We start from the raw sequence: 22,153 nt of genomic DNA, 5'->3' as shown, positions 1-22,153 counted from the left end.
CTTCTAACTCATCCTATGTCATGTACTGTTTCTGAAAGCTGCTGTGGCTGTGGAATTTCTGTAGAGATACACCCACGTGCACTGAGGAGGCTTCTGGGATGACTTTCAAAATAATCTGTCTCACCTGAACTGCAGGAGAAACTGTGGAGAAAAATAAAGGGAAAGTGCTGAGACCCAGGGAAAGGGTTTTGATAGTGGTAAACAGGAAAATTAAACTCTAGAGGAAGGTTGTGGTGGTGCAAAGTGTGTCCTGCTTGATTTCCCTAGACAGCTCAATTTCATTGCATGCCATTAGCGCTTACATTCAAGATGGTGCATGTATTAATAATGCTGGAACTGCTGTCCTCAGCTCTCGGGAAGTTTGCCTTTCCTCCCTTCCCAGGCTCTTTAGCATCTCCAACTTGGTCTTTCTCTCATTTTGTCACTGGTTGATATTGTGAACTAAAGAGTGTTTCCTTTTGCTTGAAGTGCTGTCTTTCCCACTGTTCTGTTTTGGGGCATGAAGTAATAAGGAGCAGCGAAAGATGTCTGTGACAAAGGCAAATCCAGAGTCCTGCAGCGGGGAGGGAATAAGTCCCTGCAGCAACCTAGGCTGGGGGCCAATCAGCTGACCGAAGAGCAACTCTGTCACAAGTGATTTGGGGGTCTTGGTGGACCCAGATGTACAGTGTGAACCAGCAGTGTGTCCTGGCAGTGAGGAAGTTTAGCTGCCAACCACGCTGCCTCAGCATGGCTGTAGCCAGCAGGTTGAAGTAATTATTCAACTTTTTTTGTGCTTGTGAGATTGCATCTGGAACACTGTGCCCAGTTTTGGGATTCCCCAGTACTAAAAAAAGTCAGTGACAAACTGGTTTTCTAGATACCTATGGTTAGACAGCTGAACCCTGCCCAAAGACATGGTGTGTCTTTCTCTGTCTGCTGAAAACTGCATTAGAAACAGTTGAAAAAGGTTTTAAACCTTACTTGCTGTCGTTCTACAGTCACCATGCTGCAAATTAGGACTCATGACTACTTCTGAGAAGCATGGTTGCAAAATGTAGAAGTACGGAGTGTAGCTGAAGATCAAATCAGAGTGGAAGACCAGGAGCAAAACCCCATAAGGAAGCATTTCTGGCTTTAGGGTGTTTGCCTAGGAGTAAGTGCCATCTGCCTCAGAGTCAGGCCGAGTGAAATGGTGTGGGGACAAAAAGGCAGATGGGTTTGGCCACCAGAGAAACCACAGGGAGTCACAGCTAGCAGAGGCTCTCGCCCTCATTATGGGAGAGGAAAAGACAGAAGGAGAGAAGCAGTTGCAAGGAGGTCTGGCTAGGCTCACCGAAGCTGCAGTGTGCCTTTGTAAATAGGTTTCTTTTGCACTCTTTTTCTGTTCATAATAAGGTAGTTTCTGTGGATGTTTCTTGGACAAACCAGAAACACGTGTACAATTCTTTGTGTGGTTGCATGTCCATTTCTAGCTTCCCCTTGCTTGGCTAGGCTGAGTTCTGGTGTCCTGTTCCAGCTGTCACTGCCTGTTTGAAGACATTATTCCTTCCAGCCTCCAGCGATTAACCTCCAGTTACTGCTGAGTTCTTCTGGTGTAATTTGATTCAGTCAGGATGACCTGGGCTGCAAAAGGCTATTACGCCACAGACTGGTAGATCTGACAAAAATTTTCACTTCTCTAAGTGAAGTGATAACTCAGGGTAGTCCAGTAGCGGAAGGGAGCTGTGCTTCCTTCGTCTGAGCACTGCTAGGACAGGACATGGCAAAAATAATGTTTGTATCATTATTGTCTCACCACTTTTTGCCCTTTATCATCCACTTTCTCAGAAGCCTCAACCTACTTTTAATTTCATACGTTTGTTTTGCCCTGTTTGGCTGTGTGCTCTTCTGGGTCCTAGGGGCTCGTAGAATGGTTTCTGCCCAAAGGTTCTTGTCTCTGCTTCCTTGCAGAAGGCTTGTGGAAATGTGCCCTAATCGGCTTTGGGCAAAATCACCAGTCACTTCAATGGGTGATTTCAACACTTAAAAGCTGAATTTGCCTGAAGCAGACTAACACCAAGGACTCCTGTGCTATCAGGGAGAAAGTAACCTCCAAGTGGAGCAAGTACTACTCTGACCAGCCAGCTTGGGTGTGAGAGGGGGCATCTGCACATGAACTAATTGAGAGTACAAACTGAAGCAACAGGATCAACTTTAAAAGTGGAGAGTTCATATATTAAGTTTCAGTGGTGTGACTTTTCATTTTTGCAGTGAAATGTTATGAAAAACTATTCACGTGTTAATGGAACTGCTCCATCTCTCTGTACAGAAACACTTCCTTTACAAAGCGATATTGATATTTCATTTGTTTGATGGCAATTCTATTTTATGCTCCTTTAGAGTACCCATTTTACAATTTTTTTTTTCTCCCTCATGTTTTTGCTTTACATAAGTATTTAAACTCATATCTAACTTTGGGTATGTGAACAACAGCAATGAATGCTGGCGGGATTACCATCATGCTTTATGAGTTTAACATCAACTACTTCTGTTGTGCTGGTTACAGTTGTTGATTAGTGAAACCTGAGTTTTCAGCTTCTCTGGGAAGTTATTCCAGGCTGGTGAATTAAACCACAAAACCATAGAATGCTTTGGGTTGGAAGAGACCTCAAAAGTCATCTAGTCCCAAACCCCCTGCCACGGGGAGAGACACCTTCAATAGACCAGGTTGCCCAAAGCCCCATTCAACCTGGCCTTGAACACGGCCAGGGCGGGGGCTTCCACAACCTCTCAGGGCAGTCTGTCCCAGCACCTCACCACCCTCATAGTAAAGAATTTCTTCATAATGTCTAACCAAAACCTCCCCTCTTTCAGCTTGAAGCCATTGCCCCATGTCCTGTCACTGAGCTCCCTGGTGAACAGTCCCTCTCCCAGTTTCCTATAGGAGCTCTTTAAGCATTGGTAGGCTGCAATTAGGTCTCCCTGGAGCCTTCCCTTCTACAGGCTGAAAAAGCCCAATTATCTCAGCCTGTCTTAACAGGAGAGGTGCTCCAGCCCCCTGATCATCTTGGTGGCCCTCCTCTGGACTTGCTCCAACAGCTCTGTATCTTTCCTGTCATGCAAGGCCTTTCTCATTTTGAATAACAGCTGCTGCTGAGGAACATCAACTTGTCTAGAACTGGATGGAGACCAGTCTATTGCATTTTTGCAGTTGAATATAACTCCCATTTTATTGCTGCCCTTATTGCTGAAGCTTGTTTGCACCAGCTTTGGAGGTTGAAAGCAAGGACAATAGTTCATGAATTAATCCCTGGGTCAAAGCAATTGCTGAGTTTGTGCCTTCAGTCTGGACTCACCAAACATGGTGGAGTCCTCGTTCTCACAGTGCTTTTCAGAACATGACATAACAAAGAAAAACTCAGGCCTCCCAACAAAAGCTGAATGCAGAAGGTGGCACCAGGTTATAACAGCAGGGATGAAATGGATAGTTTGCTGGAAATCTAATTTTATGGGTAAATAACCCTGAATGTCACGAGCGCTCTGTTTGTAAATATGTGCAGGATGGTGATTTGATGCTTAAGCGTTTGTGAAATCTTCATCACTGGAATTTTTTGAACAGAGTGAAAAATGCTTTTTTGGGAATGGAATTACTGTTGACCATAAATTGATATAACCCCATTTTCTATGATTCACCAGCATTATTTTGTTAGAATTAATGTCTTCAGATTCAATAAGAAAGAATCTTTCACATTTTCCCAATGGCTCAATCTATTTGTCCACCTCTACATTTGCAATGGTGACAGGAGGAATTAGGTTAAGCAGAAATAGCAGTTCACTTATATATGATGGTAAATATCCAAAGAAACTTTAGGAAAAGTGAAAGCCTATCCTAAATTCTTGATCAGTTTTATGTGCAAGAAAGATCAAAATAATTTGAGAAGGAACAAAATAAATATCCAGAAATAAAAAATTCAGAGCTTGGAGTACAAAATTTTCTTTGGTGTCATTTATCTTGATTTCAGCCAGCGCAGTACGATGTGGAAAAGCTGTACTGATATAAGTAAATAAATATATTAGGATTTGATAATAATCTTCATTTCTCAGAGACTGGACTAATACACAATATGTGGACAATTAAGAGGACTACGTTCTGATGGAAGGTAGCATCAAAGTGTCTGTTTGAATCTTCTGTACTTAGAGGAATGAAATTTTAATAAGTGGAAAGGTCAGTATTTATTGCAATTTTGTTCTGTAAGGAGGTTTGTCATTTTAGATTTTGTTTACATTTGCATTTTACATTTCTTTACAGTATAAAACAGTACTAAAAAAAAGTTTACAAAAATAAAAATACTTTTGTTTAACGTTTTAACAACAAATACAGTGTTCACAGAATCACAAGGTTGGAAAAGACCTTTAAGATCATCAAGTCCAATCGTTTCTGTCCTATGCTAAACCATATCCCTACGTACCTCATAAATCCTTTTTTTAAACACATCCAGGGAAGGTGACTCAACCCCCTCCCTGGGCAGCCTTTTCCAGGCCCTGACAACTCTGTCAGTAAAAAATCTTTTCCTAACATCTACTCTGAACCTGCCCTGGTGCAGATTTGTGCCATTTCACCTTGTCCTATCACCTGTCACCTGGATGAAGAGACCATCTCCCACCTCTCTACAGCCTCCTTTCAGGTATTTGTAGGTGGTGTTAAGATCTCCCCTCAGCCTCCTCTTCTGGCTAAACATCCCCAGCTCCCTCAGACGCTCCTCAAATGATTTGCCCTCCAGCCCCTTCGCCAACCTGGTTGCCCTTCTCTGGACTCGCTCGAGGACCTCGATGTCCTTCTTATGGTGAGGAGCCCAGAACTAGACACAGTACTCAAGGTGCATCCTCAACTCTGGCAAGTTACCATCCTGCCTCGTGGGAATGCTGTTTCCCATCTCAGGATGAAGCTCCACTGCTAGGCTATCTATTCCTTAGCTGCGCTTGCATTTAAAGAACTTTTGTGAACCACTGCATTACCTTGGCTAGACCAAAGTAGTCTAACCAGTGAGTCTGAACTGTAGATGAAGAAATAGTCTTGAGGCTCTGTGATAGCTCATGTTAGTTTGCTCTAGTATTTGAATATTTGATTCTTAAATTCAAAATATTTCAGCTAAAGGAAATATTTCCTAGAAAAAAAAATGTGGGGTAAAAAATTGCAGAAACTGTGGTTTATTTTGGTTGTTTTTTTTTTTTTTAATTGTTTTGTGGGTTTGGGTGTTGCTTTTTTAATATAGGAAACTGCTGGCTAGTTAAGCTTATGCTTAACTGTCTTCTTGAACAGAAGTGCCTTTCTGCATCAGGCTGTCAACTGTGTGCAAAACCCTCAAGATTCCCAGGAGTGGCACTATGAACATGATGGATATCTTTAAATGCATTAGGAGTTACACAATTTTCTTGTCACCTAAGACAGGTAGAAACTTTAAGCTGTTGTACATTTCCCATTTTCAGTGCTGCTACTTGCCCTATTGCAGTGGTAGCTATTATCCCACGTATCCACCCTCTTTTTCTTTGACTGGTGCCTTGATAAGTCTTGCAAGCATCACATGCTTCATCTGGATCAGTTTTATAAATTAGCCTGTGTCTCAGTGCCTGGTGTTAAAATAGCAGGGTCCCATGACTAACAAGAGGAGGTAACACTACCTAGAAGTAAATTCCTATAGATATATTTTTTTAAAAACTGATTTTGAATGCAGAGTTTGGTGAGGGGGTTGAGGAGTTGGTTTTGCTGTTTCTAATGTTAGCAGCTTTATGAAAAAAAAAAACAAAACCAACCCAAACTAATGTTACCTCACCAAGAACATTGACAAATTCTTTTTAAACAAAAACCCAAAGTGCACACGGCTTGCAGTGTCAGAGCTCTCTGAAATGAGAGACAGGAACCCACAGAGTATTAAGATAAGTGAGACAAATGCCCAACTGCATACTATGTATGTAAATATTTCTTTGAGTGCTTTACAATCAAACAACATGGCTAAAAGCAGAAAAAGGAAAGATTATTGTCCCTGTTTCACAAATACAGAATAGGCTGTGACCCTCCTAGCCTGGGTGTCATGAAACAGCAAAAAGCTAGAGTGGACTACTTAAGCTGTTACAGAAGCTGCAAAGGATGGAACGATTTGGGAAAGGCATTAATGAAATAAATTATTTTTTTCTTTTTATTATTTTTAATTTCATGAGAAGTTGTTATTTATGTGGTTATTAATAAAAAATGTCAAAAATTAAATAGAAACCAGTGAGCTCTTGAGGCAGCTATACTTGCTTAAGAAAGCTACCTGAGTTCCAAATAACAAGCTTGCTGGAGAAGATCGTCACAGGCTGCACCTGCCTGCAGCTGGTGAGAAGACACTTTCCCCCCACTCCCCAAGAGCCGTGAGGCATTCAGAACATCTCTCACACTGCTTTTGTTTCACTTTCCTTTTATGGTACCATTCGATCTGCTTGCCCAGTAATGTAATTAACAGCATTTAATATTTTTTTAAAAGATGAAGTAATAGGGATAATTTATAAATTCTGGGAGGAAAGAAAGATTGATCCTTTCACAGAATTTAGGAAGAAATTATTGCTTTCAAAAGTAGATTATAAAACTTCTTTGATTGAGTGACAGTGGTGCATTGTATGGATGAATCTTTCTGAGCTTTGCAGTTGAAAAAGCCATTCAGCAGTTACAGTAATTCATCTGTATCAGAATTTTAAACAGGGTTGTTTTTTTTTTTCCCCAGCTCAACATACAGCAATTTAGTTTTTTAGTTTTTAACGTGGTGCTGTATATAATGCACAAGGAAGGAAGTGAAAGGGAAGTTCTCTTTCTCTACTTTCTTTGCCCTCTACCCATAAGCAGCTGTCAGGCAATTTGTGTTAAACAGAGTTCCTGATTTTTATTTTTTCCAACATATTGCTTATGTTAAGAGTCAAATTAACCTGGTTTGTGAAGGCTTTGTAAGGTGCAATGAGTGTAGAACATGTATATTGCTATGTTATCCTTTAAAATGCAGTTTTAGATTAATAAGGTGATAGCCAAGAACAGTGAATAGTTAATGGATAGATCCTTCTTATGATGACTCAAAGACCATACATTTCTGAACAGGAAGGTTACAGCTAAATTCCACTCATTGCTTTTTAACTTTTACCATCTAACTCAGGTGCCCAATTTAGGAAGCTAAAATCCCTGGGCTCTCCTTAAAAAAAAAGGGAAGGGTCCCTTCAGACAGAGAAACAAACTTGAAATGTCCCACTGGTATTTGTAGCTGTCTCTCTCAGCTACAGTGTTACCATATGTAGGTGCTGGTCTTGGAATTTGTTTTAAAGTGAACAGTACTAATATTCCAAAGAGTCTGAAACGCAGGCTCCAGCATCCCTGATTCAGGCTAATTCTCTGATGAGGCACCTTGTGCATCCTCTGTTGAAAGAAGTTGCTTTAGCTTAATAAATGGAAGTGTTGACACAGGGTTGGTCGTAATTCACAAAAAAAATGTAATCATTTAGGGTCTGTGCTTCTGAGAATCCCATCAAATAATCAAATATCTCCAAGTGGATGTTATACGTGAACTGTCTTTAGGATTATTACGTGCTGAAGTAATTATTTCCCCTAGAAGGGGCTCTGCTGGGCTGATAGTGTTGCTCAGTGTGGGATGGTCAGGGTGTTGTGGTAGTGTAAGCTATCTACGCCACTCCTTTCAGAAATCTGCTGTGAAATACGAGAAGGGAAATTAAAACCAAAAATGTTTTGAGGGATTTAGAGAAACTGTACTGCTCTATGGCTGCCACCTCACAATTTCTTGCTTGCTGCTGTTTTACCACAAGAACAAAGCACAGTGCTTTTAAAAATTGCCTGTAGTACTGATCTCCTCTTTGGGCAGGTTTTCATCCGCATAGCTACCCAAAAAAACAGGCGCATGTACTTGCACTGTAAAGACTAATAAAGAAATGTATATGCTTATCCAGTGTTTCTTTCCACTGCCTCTTCTGGATTACTCCTGTATTCTACAGTGGTAAGCATAATGCAGATATAATAAAAAGCTTAACCCAAACAGACAGAGAAATGAAAAATCAGGATTTCAGACGATATCTGTCCCTCTCAAATACCATAATAATAAAAGCTCGTTCCCACAGAATAAATATATTTAACCTCCAAAGAGTTATCAGTGCATTACCTCCCTACCGCTTATGAGAAAGAGATTCAACTGGCTCATGAGTTATCTGTCTTTTATGCTCATGACAGAAAGATAATAATCCTCAGGGGTGATATGTGCTAAATACTGCATAACTATGCCAAACTGGCAGCAGCTGCTCCATTCTTTATAGGACTGCCATTTGCTCCCACCCACACCATACAGTCTCTGGACAACTATTGCTTTTCCTTCCGAAACCTATTTCACTGTATTTAAAACTGTCGTTAAAAGTTCAGCTCCCTGAAGATTTTTGTAAACTGGGCCCCTGTTTGTAAACATAGCAATTCAAAATTAGTTCCTTAATTTCCCTGTAGTCTGCTAGAATGTGGGCTGATTTTATTTTATTTTTTCCCCCCCTAAATGCACTGAACAGCAAACAGCGTTGCGCTGCAAAAGCAGCAGCATCAGCAAAGGATCAAGTGAGGGGGGTGCCAAATGGGACCGAATATGTCACAGTCCCTCTGATTGCTGCCACCAGCATTCTTAAAGGGCAATTTTGGGTCTCTGGAAGTGACCCCAAGGAGCCTTTGGGGTATGTTAGGATGCTCCCTGAGAGCTTCTGCTTTCTTTTATTTGTGCTTTTTGACTACAGCCACAGATCCTGGAGATAAGTGTCTTTTGATTTCTGTTTTGGTGTCTGTCTCTTGGTAATCTGGGCTGGTGTATGGCACTCTCAGTCATCTTGATTGTGTAACTAGTAATTACAAGGTTTTGCAGTTGTGTGACATGTTCTAGTAGAGTCTAACCAGCAGTAATCCCACACAGAGCCGTGTATTTGCTTTTAGTTGCCTATTGTGAACAGGCATATGATTGCTTTGGTTTCTTTTTGACAGCTGTCATTTAAGGAAATTCAAGATTATAAATAGTAAAGGTACAACATGAATGAGGTATAATGATAGGGCTGATTCCTCTCAGGCCATTCTTTGGGATTATCTGTCAATATGCTGCTTTCTCACAATATATTGAGCATCCTCACCTATTTCTGCACAAAATCCAATAACCTTTACTGATGTAGGAAAGCCCAGAAGTTTTTTTGTTTTATGTGTTTGTTTTTAAATCTCTTTTTAAGGATTCAAAATACGTATTTCCAACCTTGATACCTTCTTCAAAATCCTTACTGGATTTACAAGTAGCAGTTGGACAGAAAGGACAAGAAGGGAAATGGGGGGAGAGAGGGTAGGTTTCTAGACTGAAACCTGCCTGTGGAACTACTGCTGAGGCAGTTTTGCACTGAGGTGGACCCTAGCAGCAGGTGGAAAAGTCTCTATTGCTCCAATAGCATGATCTTCTTCCTCACTGTGAGAAAGGGTGATCCTTCCTTACAAACCCAGGTTATCTGTGCTGGCAACCCATATAAGAGAGTTTGCATTAATCATGTCAGCCTTGCAGCCTGCCCATCCATGCTTGTGACTACTTGGTTTAACTTGCATTCTTGTTCTCTTCTCCCTTTCCTGTACTTTCTCCATCGCAGTGTAAGATACGTTACACTGAATGAGTCAAGTTGTTTCACTTTCATAAGAGATATTTTTCATTCTTATGATGACCTTCCTTGTCATCCTTCCTCACGCACATTCCAGTTTGAATTGACTAAAACATGTTTGGCCAGAGCTGTCTGTCAGATGATGTTTCAGCAGAACCAGTTTTATTTCCTTAACTCCTGAGGAAGTGTCTTGTGTCAGGCATTTTAGGATTGCATTTCTCACAACAGCAGTACATTGCTGGCTTGTAAATCATCCTGAAATAAACTGCTGTGTTTCTTTCTTTCTACTTCTTTTCACCTCCATAGGATGAAGTTACAAACCTGAGCTGAAATTATTGATACTAGCCCCTAAATCTGTGACTTTGCACTTAAAAGTATTAATTTTCAACCCATACATATATCTATTTCTTAGTCATCCAGCTCTTTCAAGATGGTGGAGGAGTCCTTACCATTTCTCAGCATTACATCATTACTGGATTTCCTCAGTGTACTTCTAGTTATTATGGCTAAGTTAATGCAAATGTGAAATAGAGTTGGCCAAAGACTCGCCATTCCTTACTGGTATTCCTGTCTTATCTATAAACAAACTGTTATAGGCCTTATAATATTTTTACTACTACCGATCTTCTCTAGTTCAATAATTTCCCATGTGTTCTGGTGAGATGCTTTAATTAAGTCCAAATAAATGATACCTATAGCATTCCCTCTGTGTAGAAAATCAGGTTCATTAGCAAAAAATTAGTTCGATGCAGTGTACACCCATGTACTGTTACATTTCCTATTTAATTTAGCACATCTTTTATTGTTTTTACCTTCAGATATTGTTTCAAAGTATTTTCTGTCTTTGCAGTTAGGATCTAGGACCTAAATAACTTTTCCCTCATTAACTTTAAAAAACCTAAATGTGCTGGTTTGCATCTACTATCCCAAACTTAGAGAGGTATTAAATATTGCTGCTGCATCTATAATTTAGGTTCTTAATGTCTAGGATGGAAATTCTCATCTGTCCAATTTTAAATGCATTTTCTAATACATTGTTTGTGGCAATTTCCACTCTATCTATAGAGTTTTCATTTCCCTTAATATTCTTCTTCCTGCTTTCTGATAGTTTTGTATTGCTGTAGCCTTGTTTATCTCATTCCTTTTTCCACACAGAAACTAGACACCAATATTACAAGTCAAGTCTCTTCTGTACTTGTCTCTTCTCCTCTAAGCCCAACACTTGTTTTATCAGTCATGCCAGGCTTGATTCCTAAAGGTCAGACACGCCATGTTCTCAAGGAATTACCCATCTGTCAAAAAGGGTCCTGTGCCTATGAATACTTTCTAGGGATTGGACATCTGAAATGTTACTTCTAGTGCCAGTTCTTCAGTCTTGTGTTGATCTTCAGTGTCTTGTCCCGTTTCATCTTCCTTTTCTAGAGATAAGTTGTAACTGTTTTAGTTAGAAGCTGTTTCCCATGACAGTGATGCTTGTAATACAAATGTGCCATTGAGTGGAAGGGATTAGGGTTTCTCAGTTTTTATCTCCTGTGAAATAGGTAGTCTGGGAGTACAGGAGTGCACTTTCTGAAGGGATGGATCTTCCACACTCAAAAAGAAGATTGACACTGAATGGATTTCTTTCGGGTGCCTAAGTATGCCTCCATATATCAAGTACCAGCAGCTGGAGAAGAGATAGCATTTGTTTCGAGTCTGATAGACACACAGGAACATGAAAACTTTAAAAAAACCCATAATAATTGATAGATATAACCTTGCCTCAATGTAGAAGAATACACAATATTTTTGTAAGTAAGTTCCCCAAAAGTTATTCGCATTTACAATAAATGCATAATTTAGTAGGGAGTAGTTGAAAGCAGTGATTTTCTTGGCTTTTAGCACTGTGTGGTCTGTGATGTATTAAAAAGCTGGAGGGCAGCTTACATTACAACAGCAGGATCTTACGACAGCTAGATAAATCAGAACAACTTATTCTACAAAGTGAGGAGAACCTTGAAATTAGTCCTCTTGCATACTAAAGACTCAGCTTTACTTGCTTTCTCTGGACAGAAAAATAGAGGTAGGAAAGGTATCTTCACCTGAGTTATGTTTTATGTTACCTCAAGGAGGAAGGAATGGTCTTGTAGTTGTACCTGTTTCCTCCTTACACAGGAGGAGGATGGCTCTGGCTGACTAACTTTAGGTAGCTCCCTCACTTTGAAATGGTCTTTGAAAATGCAAAAAAGACATGTGACATCTGTTGAGCTCATGGACCTTGGTTATCAGGTGATGAGGCGAAAGCCTACGCAGGTGCAAGAGACAGATACTTGCATGAGATACAAGGACAAACATCACCTGCAGGTACAAATGGTCATTTTGAAAATGTCTACAGAAGGAAGACTAGCTGTTTTAGCTTAGTGTGTGATCTCCCACAGCTAGGTGTTTTATTTAGGAAGAAACTTCCTTAGAATTTGACAGGAAGACTGTTCTAGATTTACTAACTGAGTGAACACATATAGCTGAACTAGGCATCCTAGCAGATACATCCAGATCCCAGATATCTTGGTATCGTATTCCTAAATGTGAGGTTTTTCAAGAAATCCACATTTCCCTGCTTTTACTGGAGTTTAATGTAGGTCAGCCTCTTTTACCCCATAGAAAAATTCACCCTGGAACTATTGCTATTATGAAAAGCTGTGCTTCGATGGCATTTAGAAAATAAAAGACGCTTTAAATAATAGCTACTTGAGATTCATTTTTACGTGGTATCACTGAGGCCTCCCAAGTGCAATTATAGAGCTAAAATTCAATTGCTTGTCAGGTATTGTTTCTTTTCCTGTATAAATTGTTAGCAAAGTTATCCAGTTTCCTGTTCTTGAAGATACTAGATTATAACTTTAAAACTGGTTCTAGGGGGACAGAAGGTTGTTGAGGCTTAAACATTTCAGTAAGGCCCATTAAATGTTTCATTTACAAAAGAAACCTTTTTTGGCTGGTGGAGTCAAGGTACTCTCAGCCCGGGGACCTTGAATTTAACACCTTTCTTTCCTTGGGTGTTGCTTACAGTACAGTTACCAATTCAGCAAATAAAATTACATTTAAAGTGCATGAAATAATGAATACCTAAAAAAAAAAAAATCCTCTGCTCAAAAAATGTCCCCAAAACATGAAGTTTGGAAAGAGTAAATGCTGAAACTGAAGCAGATATGAAAAGATGGTAAGACAGAGAGCAGGAGTTTATTCTTAAGGTGGAGAGTCTATGTATACTGCAGATGAAGATGGGACTGTCATTCATGGTGCAACCAGATTTAAATGTGCTACCAGTAATAATGATGGCAGTGTAGCTGCAGCAGGGCAGAGCAAGGTGTAGACATGCCCGTTCCTGCATTTGGCCTGCTTTTGCCGGGTGTCTGTAGCCTGTGGTGGGCTCAATGATGTAGCACCATGGGAGAACCTAACTTTGTCATGTCAACATGAGGAAAAGCAGCATCTTAGCAGCAGTACAATTTCTCAGAGAAATTGTGGCTGTGGCCAGGGTTTCTTAGTTCTCATTATTTAATGGCAGTTTAATAGCTGTTATTTTTCTTTGGGAAGCTTGGTTCTTGAGCATTTGGGTTTTGGTTCCTTCCCCTCCCTAAGACACAATGACAGGGGTGCTCAGCTGGAGAGCCTTCATAAGTCCATTGATTCATATTTTGCATTTTAGTGGAATTTGTGCAAGCAGGGTTGAACAGGTGCCACCAAATGTGGACATCCATCACCTCAGCACTCCTCATGTCTTTCAAATAGCAAAAATGTTTTAATTTTGTGTGTATCCCTCTGCAATGTTGTTGTTCTTGTGGGGGTTTTGTGGTTTTTTTTTTTTAACTTTTGAAGATGCTAATAATGTGTTTAATATTTCAGACTTTTTCATTAGTGAGACCTACAAATGATCCCTTCTGATTTGGATCTTGTTTGGTTTTGGTTTTCAATTTCCCTCTGCTAGATGGATAGAGAAACTAATGGGAAGGAATAGATTAGAGTTTAAAAAAAAAAAGGACAAGTGTGCATGAGTCACAGTGAACTTTCCAGACTTGCACCAAAAATGCTTTAGTACTTTGTTATTATGGAGAAAGCATTTTGTTTTCCTTAAAAAGTAGTACAGATACTTTCAGACTCTTTTTGTCACAAATTATTAATTTCTTTATCAACAGAGTTGTTGATACCCATCTACATTTTGGTAAGGAAGAGAAAAACAGTTATGGGGTTTCTGAACCATGAGTTATTCTTGAATCTATATAAAAATTGTAATCTGCAGCCTTGAAAAACTTCAGGGATCCCAACTCTCACTGGATGCTGAACAGGATGGTTTTATTAGTTACACCCCTGAGATAGTGTTGATAGTACAGCAACCCAGTGTTTTCCAACATGTTAGAAGAATTGCTGCTTCTTTAGTAGAATCCAGCAGTAAGTTTTAAGAAGGGACTGAAGAAAATACCTCTTCAGATCTAAGATCTTCATTCTTGGCTGTATAGTAGAACTCCTGGAAAATTGTACATTTGGATATTGAAAAAAACCCCACAACATGCAAGGTATACCACTTACTATATTTAACTCAGAGCAGTGTACAAAGAAAAGCCTATGCAGTTGGAAAATGGGGATTTTTTTTTAGGTTGCTTGGTTTTGATTTCAGCTTAAACAGAGACACACTGGATGCGAAGGGGGTAGAAAGCAGGTTAATCTTGATTTTATTACATTCAGTTCATCTCCATATGTATGATGACATGTAAGTTATCAAAGTAGCATTTTACTGCGCGTTTTCTTTGTGCAGGATGAATGTGCACAAGTAGAGAATACACCTCATTGAGTTTCTGTAGTAAAAAATTTCCCAAAGCTGGTGTTACTGTCAGCATTTGCGTGGTGGGAGGATTAGCAGATGGGGACAGCTCAGCAGCTGCTGCTTCCAGTGGTGGCCTGGGACCTCCTCACCCCTTTGTGTGCCAAGCAAGATGCCAAAGTAAGCAGGGTGGCATCTTCCCTTCATGGAGAAGGTCAGGGCAAGTGAGGAACTGCCATACCATGCAGGAGCCTGGCACGCTGACCATCGCATTTCCATCAATTAGTCACGTGGAAACCCTCTGCCCAAGAAGGGTTCCTGGCTCCTGCGGCTTGTTAGTTGTGGAGGAATTACCACAGGGTAATTGTCTTTCTTCACTGCTCTGGTGGGACTTCAGCCAGTGCTGAGAGCAGCCGTCTTGCACAAGGTACTGCCCTGCTTGTGGGTGCATCAACCTGCTAAAAGGGACAGGTCACTCTTTACAGGCTGGGGCAGCAGAAGTCCTTGTGTTGGGTCCTGCTGTGCCTCTCCACGCAACCAGAACCACTTTATTGATTGTTGAAACATCACTCAAGACTCAGGTATTAGTTGTTAATTTTAATCTAGTGATGTATAAGCTAAAGACACGATTTTCCTAACAAAACCAATGTTAGCTCCGACATGCTTTATTATTAAATTATTATTTTTCACCTCATTTTTTTTCCTATCAAATACATCAAACAAACTGTTAAAAGCAGTTTGTTGGAGCCAAATGATTCCTAAGTGGTCGGCATCAATCACAAGTGGATCGCTCTGTCAGGTGCTCAGTGGGATGTGTGCTGACGTCCATCAGAGATGATTCAAGTCCTCCATGACACATTGTGGAATTGGTAGAGTGGCAGTGTGTAGCACATGCAGGTACCACTGTTAGGTTTCAGGGATGCAGAAAGACAAAGAAACTTTCCCTTTTTCCCTTTTTTTTTTCCCTTTTTTTTCCCCTCTTTTTTTTGAGTGAACATGCGCCTGTCAGCTATTTGTCTCTGCTTACTATGCAATCACTTTTGAAGATCCTGGGTCCATGTTTCTCAGAATTCAAGGCTGGACAGAGCTGAGATGTTGCTCATACTGATTATTCTCTCCCTGGAGGATCATAGCCAGGTGTCAGGGGACCATTTTTACAGATGGTAAAGATTTTTCTGACACATGGGCTCCCAGTGGAAAACCAGATCATTAGATTGATTTCTTTCATATAGGGATGTCCTTACAGTTGCTTGTAAGGAGTTTCTTTCAGATCAAGGGAAGGAGTGAGGAAAGTTTTGTCTGAAAGGGGTAGATGGGAAAGAAAGGAGAGGTCATAGGTGTAGAATAGGCTGCATGCTTTCTATGTTGTGTGAGGAGCTATGCTATAACTGACATGGAAGTTTAGAAACCCCTTCCTACACTCTAAGGCAGAACCACCAGCACTGGGGCATGGAATAAGGTATTCCACTGGGTATAAATATTCAATGTTTTCTACAGGATCAACCACAGAATTATCAAGAGCCTGGCATTTGGATTTGATGGTGGATTCTGAAGTTCAGACTTCCAGCTGGCCACTGGAAAAGCAGAGCTCAGGTGTACACCTACATTTGCCTCTGGTTTTCATGAGAAACCACATAAGCATTTTGGACTTTTCTGAGGTACTGTGAGAACATTTTTTATTTTATTTTTTAAATGTTTGTAATTTCAGATTTTGTGAATTATATTTTCCTTTTATTTCAATCAAGGTCAAGGCCAGTTTGTCTTGAAAGAGGGGTTTAGAAGTGGTCCTGATACAAGAAAGGAAGGTCACAGCGTAGGAAAAGTGACAATGTGTTGGTCTGTCTGTAGAGAACATTTTTCTTGCATTCCAGCACTTCTGAAATGGAAATACATTATGCTCATTTTCTGCTTGCTTTTATGAGATTTAGAGCATGCAGTTGGGATCAATTGCAAGTCAACAGTCACATCAGGATCTTAGTTTCTTGATCAGATTCCACATGATGTAGTTCCTGTAGAAGAAATGTTTTACAGAGGTCCATCTTGTCTTAGTACATCTTACTAAGTTTGGGAAATGGAAATGGCCTTTCTCTGAAAGAGCTTCCTTTAAAAATAAAGACCAAATAATTTGGATTTAGAGCAGACTGGATGGAAAATTTATCAAGGGTCAGCGCAGGACTTGTATGGCTGATACTGAACTTCTGAAGCCTCTCTCTCACTGTTCTACACTATCTTCTCTAGTTCCCCATAGCCCCCAGATGATATGGTTACATTTTGTGCCCATTTTGAATAATTAATATCTTCTAGAAAGATGCTACTGACTATAATAGACAGCTACCTGGGAGTTTGCTCAGACTGCTCTTAATATAGCCGATGTGTTTTACAGATTGTCAGCATTAATCTCCTATTCTGAAGTGAGTATTCACTTTCAAAAGAATTTATTAATATTATGAGCCACATTCTGCCTCCAGACATGGCCCTGAGTTTGCATCCTTGAGGGCTGTTCTGCCTAAGCTTTCGTTTTTCAGGGTCATTCCCAATCTTCCTTCCAATGATTTTCTTGCACCAGTGAGTCAGCAGGATTTGCTTACCTCTCCCAGGAAGATCAGCACTTGCTTAACACAATGAGTTCACAGGCGACAACAGCCATTTGTGTCATTACAGATTAACCTCAGAAATAGATTCAATTTTGTTGTGCCATAAGTAATTTCTTTCCAAGGACAGCCTTTCTTTGCAAGCAGGAGACTATATTCAGCTCCCGGTTACACGTGGGCTGCAGATAGGTTGCTGGGAGCTGGTGGTGACAGTGCTGGTTGCAAAGAGGTGGTTGTCCAGTATCCCATGGGGAGATTTAAAGTTCAGCTTATGTTCTTTAATATGTATAAAAACTGGAAGTAGCTCAGGACTGAGCAATGAACTGAGGGTTTTCTCATACATCCTGGGAAATGCTTAGAGTAAAGACGAGGTTTTCTGATACTTTCATGACTGAATATTGATTCTGCAGTGTTTTGTATTCATGAATCACTACAGTTTGATTTAGCTTGAGCAAAGTATACAAGAGCTCTCTTCAGAATGGAACTGTTATTGCTTTGATGATTAAATAACCTTTGGGGTTGTTTTTGGCATTTCAGTCCAGCTAGTTAAGTCTTATGATCTAATTAGCATTTGGTATTTGATAACTTCAGAGACTGTCAAGAACCTCTAAATTAAATATTTCAGAAACAAAATGTCCTGTCTGAGAATTAAATAAAATTTGCTAAAACAAAACAGTTTTTCTTCTATTCATTGCTGTTTACATTCCGGTATATTCGTTAATGTTTAATGCACAGAATGAAAACTTAATGACCCCAGCATGTAGCACTTGTCCTGAACTGCTCTTTGTCTTTTATTTTCCTATTTCATTTCTTGGGCAATAGTTGAAAGTCAGAAAACGTCTCCCACTTGCCATTGTCTAAAAACCTTGGGAGTGACCGAGCAATAATCCCTGGCAACAAACCATTTTCTGTCTGTCTTAATGAATGTCACTGTAGAGATAATGACCATTGCTCATATATCAGTGGATTGTGTGCCTGAATACTTTGCTGTCTCATGCAATTATTATTCTGTGTTACTGTACAGAAGTGCAGGGTAATCAATACGTTTCATGCTTTTTGAGAAAAAAACTGTTCAGCTCCTTATAGCATCATTTGATAATTTTGCCTGCCTCTGACTAGTGTGCCAAAATAGGTTGCTACTTGCATACATTATACCTGTAATTACACAATAATTATTTATTTTTTAACAAGTTAACACTGGTCCTCAGTCCGAAGATCAATAACTATGGAGAGCTCGAGCTATTGAAGTCTGAGATTTTAGTTTAGGACCATTCTTTGTTCTGCTTCCCACATACAGTGAGGAAAAAAGACGTATTCCAGGTAACAGGAAGGACCTTTTGCATCAGCTTGACAAGAACAGAAGTGAACCAAAACATAGTTATTTGTGTATCTCTACTGTTTATATTCCTATTCCTTTTTGGTGGTGAAGCTTAATTCTCTGTATTCAAGCAGATGGACTTTGTCCTGCGGATAGTTGCTTGAGGAAAGGTGATCAAAGCAGTTTTGTGTTCATGTCAAAGGCAATATACTCTATGCAGTAGAGCAGTAGAATCTGGATGATATAAAAGAAAAGGAAGGAGGGCTGGTGTTTGTATCTCTTCATACAGAAGAACAGACTAGCCCTGTGAGGCTGGGAATGCTTCCTAAAAATCCAAACATATTGGTTAATATTTATATTAGTAGTATGTGAAGGTCTCCTGTGTACCTAGGATTTTGACTGTGCCATGCAAAATAGAAACACAGGTACCCAGAAGAGCTTGTAGCCCAGGCAGGAGAGGACACTGATGCAGATAGGTGAAACCCTCCAAATGACAAAAGAAGTCTGAGACCTGACCATCATTGTTCAATCCAAATCCATTGCCATAAACTAAAGGTGATTCAGCTTTTCTAAACAGTGATTAACATGAATAGGAAGGTTGCAACATTGAAATAATAACAGCCTGACCCAAGAAATACCAATCCCAAAGGGTTTGTTGTGCAGTTCAGACATCCCTCATAGCTCATATTCCGTATTCCAAAAGACTTATTTCATATTGTGCCTTTCCAACCTTCAGATCTATTTACTAAAGAAACAGAGACCAAAACCACCTCATTATGTGATACAGGTCAGGGAAAGAATTGTTGAACTGGTATAGTGAAAGACAGACTTCTTGCATTGCTTTCCTGACTGTTTGTCTGAAAGGACTCCTTCCCCATGCTCCCAGCACTTCAGTGGTGACTGTGGTGATGGGGGAAGGAGTATGATGTGTATGAAGAAAGGAGTATAAAGAATTTGTGTTAAGGTATGACTACAGCTGACAGGTCACACTGGTAACAGGCTTTTACTTTCCGGCTCTCAACACCTGTAGATAAAATGTCTCTCTCAACTGGATTGAATTCATCAGTTCTCTTAATAGAGTGGATCATCCAGAATTCCACTGGGGAACACGTGGTGATACTTTTTACCCTTTTCTTCTCCAAACAGGCTAGTCATTCTACTTCGCCCAGCAAAGCCTTTCTCTTCTGACTTCCATCAGACTCTGGTTTTCTACTTGTTTTGCATAGGATGACTTCTGAAGAAGTTGTTGTACACCTTGATTAGCACCTTCAGTTTGCAAATAGCATGTTAATTTATGTCTACTTCTCTGCAAAAAAAAAAAAAAAGAGTTTCCTGTTAAGATAGTATGTGAATAAGATTTTGATAAGGCAGAAATGATAATGAGTATCGGAGGAGCAGAACTCAATCTCATCTGAGTCTTCAAAGTCAGCATCCACCATTGCTGTGTCTAGCTTACTTGCAATTATAAATGCAGCATCCTCTCCACCTTCAGGAGGGAATGGAAGTTGGTTGTAGTTTTTTACTTTTCCGTGAGGGTGCAATGAAAAGGTTGGATGGCAAAATGGACTTAGGTGTTTCTGGGGTTTCTACTACTTCTCCAGTACTAAATTCCACTTTTACCATGTAATTTCTGTTTTCTGCTCACCTGCATTTCCTTCTTGAGCTTGACATTCACTTCTATCACTTAAGTCAGCGTATCCGCCTCCAAATGCAACTCAGCAACACATTTACAAGTAAATAGGAGCCATTTTTACCTCATTTTACTTTGAATACTATTAAAAATAATTCTTCATTCCCTTGTGTCTTTCCATTCCAAAGAGAATATATGATAAGGAAATGATACCATGTTCCCTTATGCCTTCTTGGCTTGAGTGGGAAGGGGAAGTTTGAGAGAGACTTTTAATTTTTTTTTTTTTTAATAGATACTTATGTGGCCACACAGAATTGTTCGTTGCTGGCTATTGCTGATACTGGTCACAATTTCCTACTGCCTATCTTTGAAACAGATAATTTTTGTCATTGTACAATTTATCTGCTCTGTTTGCTGGGATGCTGTGAAAATTAAGCAGTGAGCTTTTCTACTTTCCCTGCAGATACATGCACACACTCCCCCCCCTCCCCTCCAGCAGCTTTTTTCAGCTTCATGAATAAAGATTATTTGAACTTAATTCCAAGAAAATATTTGGGGAAAGCATTATTAGCAATACTACCTGCAAATATAGCTGAAACAATGCTTGAACTTTTCTAGGTCACAGTTTTTGCTTTAGCTTCGACACTGATGTCTGAAAAGCAAAAACATAAACCACAGCAAGAAAGGCTGGTACACAGGTGCAATAGTTTCTATTGAACTGAAAACATGGTGTGGTTTTTGTGGTGGTTGCCATAGCAACAAGATCATTTGCAGAACATAATCCCATTAGGAGAAAACATTTTTAAACTCAGCTAATTGTACTTGAGTTTATATTGCTTCACAACCTGTTTTTGGAAGATTTCATTTTTAGGGTACTAATAAAAGACTGATTAAAAGCATTACACATTGTCCTGAATTGCCTACAGAAAAAGAGGAGATAGATAGGAATTATTGCAGGTATCCTTCAGCTTAGCCAGTATGATCAAAAAAATTAATTCCTGTGCTTATTTCAGTATTAAAAATCATGAGATAGCAACTGTACCTCTATTATAGTACCAGCTTGGTCAAATCCTGGTCTTTACAAAAATATTTCTCAAATGATCCTTTTCCCTTAGAGACTGTTCATTCCTATAGAGTTGCATGTGCGTGTGTCCATTTTTTAGAAATTTGGGTAAAATTTCCTCTGCGCTGACTTGCACACTGTAAGGCATAGAAAGTAAGTTGATAATTGATTGAAAGCAAGCATTCTCATGCATTGTAAAAAAGTAGAGTGAATAAAGTTAGGATGAAATGTATCACCTGTGAGAAGACAAAGTCAGATTTGGGGGGGTGGGAGGAAGAAAGGAAAGGAAAAAGGAGTGCTGAGATCTGCAGGTGCCATAAGGAACCAGGGATTTCCTGCTAAACAGTCTAAGAAGTCATGTTCAAAAGTCTGTCCTTTGTATTTTAGCTTTGCTTCAGAGAGATGTTGCGGCCACATACCTGTATAATAGAAATAGCGATGCTGTTAATGGTTAAACAGCAGGATTGTACCTATTGAATTATAGCTGAAGGGAGTATTCTGCTTCGTAAGGCTTCTGGCCATCAGTTTCCATTTTCATTCAAAAAGTGATCTGTGGAATTCATTGGCACTGTGAGTCAAGGAGGTCAGGAACTCAAAAAGTTTCAAAAGGGATTTGGATATCTGTGTAGCAGCTAAAAATACCTGCAGTTACACAATATTGGCTATTTTGCCTCTGTCTCCTCTCCTTTTCCATGCCCCTCTGCTCCACATGTAGCTGTCTTCAATTTAGGTCCTATTTACACCTGAAGCAAGTGGGATCAGTGCTGAGGGAGGCACAGTACGGTCTACTTGGACACAAACTCATGCAGTACAGTGGTCCTATAAATCTTGAGAGCAGAAAACCCTACAATTCTGGGCCTTGGTGTGAAGGCATACAGCTTTATATAAGGATTCCATGATTTTAGTGGGAGCTTCTCCAGTTTGCACACATCCCCAAGAATCTATCTTTTAAAGGAATAGAGAAGCTGCAAAATGCATTCATCTTCAGTGTGCAAGGAGGCAGAGCGCTCAGAGATGAACCTGTCTTGGTCAGGGACATATCAGGGGATTGAAACATCTGTAGGAAGAGATTGTGGAACAAACTGTCAAAGTAAACAGTGACGAG

Source organism: Gallinula chloropus (genome assembly GCF_964237585.1).
Source record: "Gallinula chloropus genome assembly, chromosome: 2".
Lineage (NCBI taxonomy): Eukaryota > Metazoa > Chordata > Aves > Gruiformes > Rallidae > Gallinula > Gallinula chloropus.
This window is presented reverse-complemented; position numbering follows the sequence as displayed.